Source organism: Thalassophryne amazonica, unplaced genomic scaffold (assembly GCF_902500255.1).
Source record: "Thalassophryne amazonica unplaced genomic scaffold, fThaAma1.1, whole genome shotgun sequence".
Classification (NCBI taxonomy): Eukaryota; Metazoa; Chordata; class Actinopteri; order Batrachoidiformes; family Batrachoididae; genus Thalassophryne; species Thalassophryne amazonica.
Genome location: NW_022986255.1, coordinates 359,279 through 368,482, shown reverse-complemented (window position 1 = coordinate 368,482; position 9,204 = coordinate 359,279). Strand labels below are relative to the sequence as shown.

General features: G+C 43.9%; 1 long non-coding RNA gene across 1 annotated transcript; it reads left to right on the top strand.

The window, feature by feature from the left end:
• Positions 1-5,519: 5,519 nt before the first annotated feature.
• Positions 5,520-6,781, top strand: LOC117505841. Its single transcript, XR_004559284.1, has 3 exons — positions 5,520-5,575; positions 5,653-5,701; positions 6,711-6,781. It is a non-coding gene; the product is annotated as an uncharacterized LOC117505841 (long non-coding RNA).
• The last annotated feature ends 2,423 nt before the right edge of the window (positions 6,782-9,204 follow it).

Below are 9,204 nucleotides of genomic sequence, written 5' to 3'. Positions count from 1 at the left end.
TCGCTTTTAGAAAATATCATTCCACAGAGACGGCTCTCACTATAGGTGAATGATCTTCTGCTTACAATGGATACAGACACCACTACGGTTTGATGCCGTTAGATCTCAGTGCTGCATTTGATACAGTGGATCATCATATTCTACTTGATAGGCTGGAAAATCATTTTGGGATTACTGGGAGTGCCCTTGCATGGCTGACGTCACACTTGACCAGTCGTTCTCACTGTCTTTTGTACAGTAACACTACCTCTAACCTTAGTGACGTGAAATATGGGGTTCCACAGTCGATAACTGCTAGTAATCTCGTTCACATAAAATCCTTGGAAGATTGCCTTGCAGCAGTGAGAAGTTGGATGTCTAGAAACTTCCTACTTTTAAACTCTGATAAGACTGAAATGATGGTTGTTGGTCCAGTGAGACATCGGCATCAATTTGACCAGTTAACACTCAGCCTAGGCTCGTGTGTCATACACCACACTGACAAAGTGAGGAAATTTGGGGTAATTTTTGATCCTTCTGTAGCGGGATGAAGGTCCCGGGTCCTGATTGAAAAGACATTCCCGCTAGCTTGGCTAAGGGGGAATTCCCCTTTGGCTGACCTGGTAGAGTAATGGTCTTTAGTGCGAGCCGTCCGGGTTCGATCCCACCGCCGTCCCGGCCACAAAGGTCCTACGGTCACACTTCGTTGTCTTTTGGCCTCCATAGATGCCTAGAAGTAGGTTTAGGTTTAAGACATTCCACACGCATTGTAGGTAGCAGACACGAAATCTTTGATATTGCTGGAACAGCCAACGGGCCATCCACAATTTCAACATCATCCAATATAGTAATGGGTATTAAGTTTGCAAAGCATATCCCTCTATGATTTTTATGGACACGTCTACGGAAGCAGGCCACAATCTCAACTTGTTGAAATTCACTCCCTGGCAGATAAACTGCACTATCATCATAGTGGATTTTCTGCTAAGCTAATGGATTCCACACCCACATTTGTCATAAGCCTTGCGGGGTCTATAATCACCTGCTCTGTGGCCTGCTGTAGATTCCTAATGTTACCTCCCTGTAGAGCTCTATCTATGTTCGCAGACAAGATGGCGGCGCCTTCCCCAGTAGGGTGGAGGCCGTCCGGCATCAGCAGGCCACAGCGGCCCCGGAAAGAAGGCCAGTTATCAATAAAGCTAAAGCCTTGCTGTCTACAAAACTGCACCAGCCACCTATTTAATGATGTTAGCCTGCTAAACGCCTCATCATTACCCCGGGAGGGAGGGGACCAGAGACTATTAATCAATGCCGACACATCTTTCTGGTAAGGTCACAAGTCCTATGTCCATTTTTGTGACCTCTGAGTGCTTCATCCTAATATCATTGGTGCCGACGTGAATAACTATGTGACTAGCTGTCTTCCCTTCTGCAGCGTCAGCCCTAAGATGGGATGCAGTGTCGGGGGCTCTGGCCCCAGGAATACATTTAACGTCAGCTGGCGTCTGTAACCTGACTTTGCAGGTGAGAGAATCCCCTATCACTAAAGTCCGGTGTTTCGGGCTGGAGATAGGAGTGGAAGTCACTTGTGGGCTCGGAGAATTCACATCAGGTAAATCCAAGGGGGAGAACCGATTCACAGTTCGCAGTGGCGAGTGTGATCGGGGTGCCACAACCGGGCACCAAGCCCGGGCTAGCATTACACAGGGTGTAAAGTGGGTAAAGTAGTGTACTTTGTGCACTAGGAAATTCAATAGTATAGCCAAGCAAGCACAAGCTAACCAATAATGGATAAGCTAACCACTCCTAAGGCTCACACAGACGCAAATAAATGAATTAAACCATTACACTAACAGTTAACAGAAGTATATATATATATATATATATATATATATATAATATAAAAATTAAATGGAAAAAATGAAAACGGGTCCAAAGTAGCTAATGCAAGCTAACCGCTAGCGAAAATGCTAGCCGCTCCTAAGATTTACACAGGAGTAAAACAATTACTTAAAATTCACAGCAGTTCGACTGAAAAACTAATAGAAGTATTAACCAGGTAAAAAAGAAACAGAAATTAAAATGACAGGGGGAGGGGAGGAGTCGACCGAGCTAGTGAATGCTAACTGCTAGCGAATTACAACAGGACTATAGTTAAATAACGTTCAGAGTAGATACAATTAATAACCCGAAGATTGCTAAACAGAAATAAAAGAAACGTATACAACCGTGTGAAGTTCAGAATAGCGTCAACGACAAACAATCCGTCAGAAACAAGTTGCCAGATCTGATTTGCCAGATCACATAGGGATTATGGTCTGCGTCCTGTTATGCTCTTGAGAGTTGTTTTCTTGCCAGTGTTCTCACCTTGTGTTGGTGCTTTCGTACCTCTTCTTCAAGATGCCTCTTCTCCTGCCTTAACACCTCCTCTTTATCCCTTAGCCTTCTCACCTCAGCCCAGAGCTCGTTCTTCTCCTGCTTTAATAACTCCTGGTTGTCTTGAAGTCTTTTCACCTCAGCCCAGAGAACAGATAGGTGTCTCTCCTCCTTGTTGTCACTGAGTTTTGGTGGGGGGTTGCTTTTGTCTTTGGTTTTTGTCTGCCCAGATTGAAGTGATGAATTTATGTTCCATCCCTACTTGTCTGACCTCTGAGTGAATTTGTCTCTTTAGTCAGTTAGCAGGAGAACCTCTGTGGGGGGGGTTGGTTCTGTAGTTCTTTTTTCATGTTGTCAGCAGAAGATTGGATGTCCCCTTCGTCGTTGTGGGTTTTCTTCTCTCGTGCCTTTTCTTTGATTTTGAGAGTCCTTCTCAATCACCTTCAGGTTTCCCTGGATCATCACTGCTCCCTTCTTGTAGAAGTGGATGGTGGTGTGTTCATGGTCTGAGTTGTACTTTCAGTGTCCACCCTCCACTCAAACCCCAATTCTGAACAGATTTTTGCACAGAGGAGTGATTCTTTGTTGCAGTGTGCCATGCCTGGGGTTCATTGCTGTGAAAGATGGTTTGAAATGTTTCTAATTTTTGTACAGTCCACAAATGGTCTCTGGGCTGTTCTTCAGAAGATCTTGTGTTTCTTCTTTGAAGCTTTGTTTGTGCATTTTGTTGGGTAACTAAAGGCGCCCTGACACTTGCATGCACTCTGCTGTGCAGGAGCGCAAGCTCGTCTCATACTCATTGTAAACCATTGTAAACTGTGCGCAGCGTCGTGCACGTGTTCAAAGAAAATTTTAAAATGTTCAAAATCTCCATCACGCATTAATGACTTGAACTTCACATGAACATTGCACAAACAAGTCAAAAACACTGCGAGTGCGAGTGATTGCATCAGAGCACAGCTCGTCTGAACGATTATAACGAGATGTTAAATCTATAATAAACGTACTTTTACAGCTGCTCACAAGAAGGAATGAACATGCAACTGTTTTACCAAGCCAATACAATATAGACATTCCAAATAATTTACCTTTTAGACGGTTCCAAATGTGTTCTCCACCGCATTAAGCTCGCATGCAAGCGAGAGGGGAAAGCTGCTGCTGGAGTGCTCCTCTGTGATTCTGGAAGTGATTACAGCTGCATTCAACAGCCACCTCTGAGAAAAAAAAATAAATCCACTACGAAATAATTATTTTATATAGCAGCGTCCAGGGCACAATGCATGGCAGCCAGTGGAAAGAAGCATGGCGTCCACCTGGGAACACAGCGAGTCGGATCGTCACGACGATGTGCGTGGATCAAAGTCGTGCAAGTGTCTGGGGGCCTTTATGCCCCTTTCACACTGGCATATTCGTAGAACTGCATATTGCGGCATTGTTTCATTTAAGTATGCCCAGAATGCGCGCATACTCAGCCTTTTTCCATGTTTGTAGATTTGCTTGCGTGTGTTCACTTTTTAATGTGTGCACACAGTCGTGTGATGCCGCTATTTAAAACCAGTTCCCTCCTGCCGACTACAGAACAACATCACTGCACTTGTAAAACAGTGAACTGTATCATGAGGTTTTTACAGTTTCATTACTGCCACGTATATCGCCGTAGCTATTTCCGCCTCTGTGGAAGCGCGCTCTGTCCTCTACTGCACAGTGTGGTGCACATCAGAGTCATTTAACATTATTACTATTTTTGTCTTGGTGGATCATTTTCATTGTGTATTGATGCTGCTGCTGAGTCTGGCTGTGGTAAAGGCTGCTGTGAATGAAGAGCTGTGACTCTTTAAACTGATTTGATCAGACCTGATCGATCAGGGCGTCTGACAATCGCACCGACATGCAGTGACGAGGCTTTTATTTTAAAATCACAGCATCTTATTCAGGTTTGATCAGATACAGAGAGAGAGAGAGAGCGAGTGACCGACCTGCTGTTTCTGATGTGTTTCTGGATTTATGAGTTGAGGTTCGATTCCCTGTTCTGAGCGCGCACATGTCCATCAGTTACATCAGCTGTTCTGAGCACACAGAGGCGCTGTGGGCTGCGTGATCATGTTCTCCAGTTTCACTCTGGATGCACTCAGTTCTTGGATGTGTACAGGAGCGCCATGTTGCACACTTACATGCAGTAACTCTATGCGGCGCAAACCTGCTTGAAACTGCGTATTGTCTGTGTCCAGTGCTCTGCGCTGAAGAAATTAACATACTCAACATACTGCTGCATAGGGAGCAAAAACGCGACGTAGAGCTGCTCACTCTGCGTAGACGATACGCCACAATACACAGCTCTACGAATACACCAGGTTGTTTTACTCCAAATTCATTCTCCTATTGCCTCAGACAAACAGTCCTCACTCAGTCGGTCACAGTTATTTCCAGATGTCTGCTTTGTTTCTCTAGTGGGGAAATAATCCTTGGGTTAGTCCTTGGTTCAGTGTTCCAGTAAATTGATTTTGTCAAAAAAATAGTTTGTTTGTTTTTTTAGCTCTTTATTTGGTTGTACATTGTAGTTATCTTCAGATCCTTCAAAAATATTCAACTTTGTTCCACTTTGAAGCTACTTTTTCCAGTTTCTCTCTCGCTGTCTGCATGCTGCGAACAGTGAGGAAATATGACATCTGTAGCCCACAAATCTGCGTGAGAAACAACATGCAGAAGGGGGTGGTGAAGCGGTTACAGAAAAGGGTTTTCACATTACCTTTGCGGATCGGGCGTGGTTTAAGTCCTGTGTAAAAGGACCTGACTGAGGATGACTCAGGTGAGGAGGAACTGACACTGTGAGGAAACATCAGCTTTGACATTTTGTCCCTGTAATGTCTCTGGACATGAGCCACAAGGACAAGGACACGCCGCATCGGTGTCAGACTCATGTATCGGCTGTCTGGGTGATAATAATTAATGATTTAAAAAATTCTCACAAGCTGTCTCAGCAGAAGGTCTGCAGATCACAGAATACTATCAATACTTCATCTGGAGCATTCCTGACATCCTACCTCCTCCTAACAATCTCCTCCTGGTGGCGTTCACAGCAGTTTCATTTATCCTCCTCGTCACCCTGATTTTCATGGTGTGTTCTGCAAACCCTCAGTGAACCTTCTCACCTTCTAATGTAGGTATCGGCATCACCTGACCTTTGAAGGAGGAGTCAGCGCCATCTTGAGTGAGCAGTCAGGTTAGCAGATTCACCAGCATTCTTCTGATCTGCTGCTCTGCTCCAGGACTTGAGGTCTCCCTTGTCTGTCTCCACAGGTCTGAGTGAGGAGAGCAGCGTTCTTCATGTTTGCCCTGAGGAGCAGCAGTAAGTTTATGTTTGTGCATTAGCACTGAAACCGCTTCAGTCAGATGACCTCATGATGTCATCAGCTCCTCTGTCTGATGATGTCACAGCCGCTCCAGCTGCAGTCCAGTCAGAATGTTTCTACTGCTCTCTGGTGGCCGTTGGCAGTGATGACAGACGGCCTGAAATGAAGGACTTGACTGATGTTTGTCTTTTATCTTCATGCAGTCACAGTCCTTTAAAATGAGCAGCTGGTTGTCTCGATATTTATCATTTTGTTTCAGTAAACATTTGTGTGGAAATGAGGGTCATGCTTTTTTTAAAAAGATCACGTGCATTGATCACATTTCAGTTGGGACTTTCTGTGTTTAAAATATGCTGAGTAATTAACATAAATTGTAACTGCTGCCTGAGGACTTGAGTGTTTTTCTGGCTCCAGCTCCACTCTGACGGTGATGTCACGAGTGCTGAAACAGCACAGTGGATCATTTTGTGATTGTGTCTCACTTTGCTTTCCTGGGCTGGACTTTTTGCAGAACCTCCCTGGTCTTTGGTCCACATGGTCTTCCTACATTTTACAGTCTTCCTGGTTCAGGTGTTTCCTCAGAGAGCTGCTGTCCAGGCTGTGGAAATAGTCGTTGGTGTGGATTCATTTTTATTTTGAGTCCACACTAAACCTGATATGGACTTATGTTGACACTGCACGGAGTGATAGACACCAGAGAGGTTTGGGGTTAAGTTAGGGGTTAGGAGGTTCTTTTTGTTTACTGTTACATAAACAGTGTGGGACGTTTGGTGATGGAGAAGGAAAAGTCACATGACCTGCAGCCAAAACAAATCCAGAAATAAAATGCTTTTCTTTTTAATTCACAGCAGTTCCACTGTAAAACACACACACAAACACACACAGCTCTGTGTGATCTGTGGTTCAGACTACGGCAGTTAGGATCATCTTTATGATAATATTTATTTATTGATGGACGCCTCCGTCTGTGATCGCTGAGCTGATTTTCTTTTCTGTGTGTCTCAGAGCTCCTGGACTCCGGCAGTGGAATGTTCAGTCTCCACTCCGTCAGAAGAAGAAGAACCAGCGAGAGCCTAGGTGCACAGCTCTTGTGGTTTTGGGGGGGTTTTGTTGTTGTTTCTCTAATTACAAACTGTTTTTATGTCCAAAGTTGCCTGTGTTGTGAATATTCTTTCCTGCATACTTTAATGTTTCTGTCAGACAGCTGTGGTAAAAGTGGTCCTTTATATTAACTTTCAATAAAACCAAATTATAAACTCTTAAGCCACTTTTATTTTTTAAATCCATTACTTCCACTCAGGGTCTCTCTTGGAGAATTGAGTTTCTTTTTTTCTTTTTTGGGGGGGGTTTGCCCAACAATGCACCATAAATAAAGAATTTAACCACTTTTAAAATGTACATGTGATCATTTTGGGGTACTGCTTTTGTTCCAAGAGCTTTTCCATTGTCCTGGGACTTTGGAACAGTGTCAAAAGATCTTAAATTTATTTCACCACGGTCCAACCGTGAGCCTTAATCTTTCTAAACAAGAGATCATTTAAAGGTAGGTGTGGTTCACACTGATGTTTTCAAACTGATTTCAGATTCAAGATTTCTTTGTCATTTCACCTTCAGAGGTAGAAAATTGGAGTGAAATTCATCTCCACTCACTACGGTAAAAAACAGCGTTTAAAAAATACACAACACAATATACCAAAAGACAGAGAGAGAGAGATGGTGTTAAATCTGATCTGAACAATAAAAATTACATTTATGCCCATGTAGGTTGTGGCTATATAAAGGAAAAAACTGCATCCCCAATCAAAAATTCGTATTTCCACTCATTCATTCACAGCTCTCCACACAGCTTTAACGCAGCTCACCAATAAAGGCAAGTGTGGGAATGCTTTTTATAGATTATAGCTCTGCATTCAACACTATTGTACCCGGTAGTTGGTCACAAAGCTCCTGAACCTAGGCCTCAGCAATATTTATGTGCATGGATTAAGGATTTCCTGTCTGACCACCCAAAGGCAGTCAGACTGGGCCCCACATCTATCCTCTGTCTGTCTCTTAGTACCGGCGCACCACAAGGCTGTGTGCTAAGTCTGTTGCTTTATTCCATCTATACATACGACTGCATTCCACCCACTCCTCAAATACAATCATAAAATTTACTGATGACACCACTGTGGTGGGACAGATCTTCAACGGCAACAGGCAGCCTACGAGATGAAGTTGACAGGTTAGTTGAATGGTGCACAGAAAAATAATTTGACCCTGAATGTCAAAAAATCTAAAAAGATCATAGTTGACTTCAGGAAGCACAAGGATGACCCCTCCCCATTAACTATTAAAGGTGAGGTAGAACAGAGAGTCTCTTGTTTTAAATTTCTGGGCACCTGGATCACTGAGGATCTTAAATGGGAAGTAAAAACATCTGCTGTGGTCAAAAAGGTGCACCAAAGGCTTTATTTTCTACCAACACTTAAGAACAACAACCTGTTGGCTGAGCTGCTCAAGACCTTTTTTCATTGTTTCATCAAGTGTTTTAACCTGTTGCATCACAGCACGGTTTGCAAACTGCTCTGAAAACAAGAAATCCATCAGACGAGTCATACACTCAACAAAAATATAAACGCAACACTTTTGGTTTTGCTCCCATTTTGTATGAGATGAACTCAAAGATCTAAAACTTTTTCCACATATAATATCACCATTTCCCTCAAATATTAACAAACCAGTCTAAATCTGTGATAGTGAGCACTTCTCCTTTGCTGAGATAATCCATCCCACCTCACAGGTGTGCCATATCAAGATGCTGATTAGACACCATGATTAGTGCACAGGTGTGCCTTAGACTGCCCACAATAAAAGGCCACTCTGAAAGGTGCAGTTTTATCACACAGCACAATGCCACAGATGTCGCAAGGTTTGAGGGAGCGTGCAATTGGCATGCTGACAGCAGGAATGTCAACCAGAGCTGTTGCTCGTGTATTGAATGTTCATTTCTCTACCATAAGCCGTCTCCAAAGGTGTTTCAGAGAATTTGGCAGTACATCCAACCAGCCTCACAACCGCAGACCACGTGTAACCACACCAGCCCAGGACCTCCACATCCAGCATGTTCACCTCCAAGATCGTCTGAGACCAGCCACTCGGACAGCTGCTGAAACAATCGGTTTGCATAACCAAAGAATTTCTGCACAAACTGTCAGAAACCATCTCAGGGAAGCTCATCTGCATGCTCGTCGTCCTCATCGAGGTCTCGACCTGACTCCAGTTCGTCGTCGTAACCGACTTGAGTGGGCAAATGCTCACATTCGCTGGCGTTTGGCACATTGGAGAGGTGTTCTCTTCACGGATGATGCGAAGGAGATGTGTTGCACTGCATGAGGCAAATGGTGGTCACACCAGATACTGACTGGTATCCCCCCTCAATAAAACAAAACTGCACCTTTCAGAGTGGCCTTTTATTGTGGGCAGTCTAAGGCACACCTGTGCACTAATCATGGTGTCT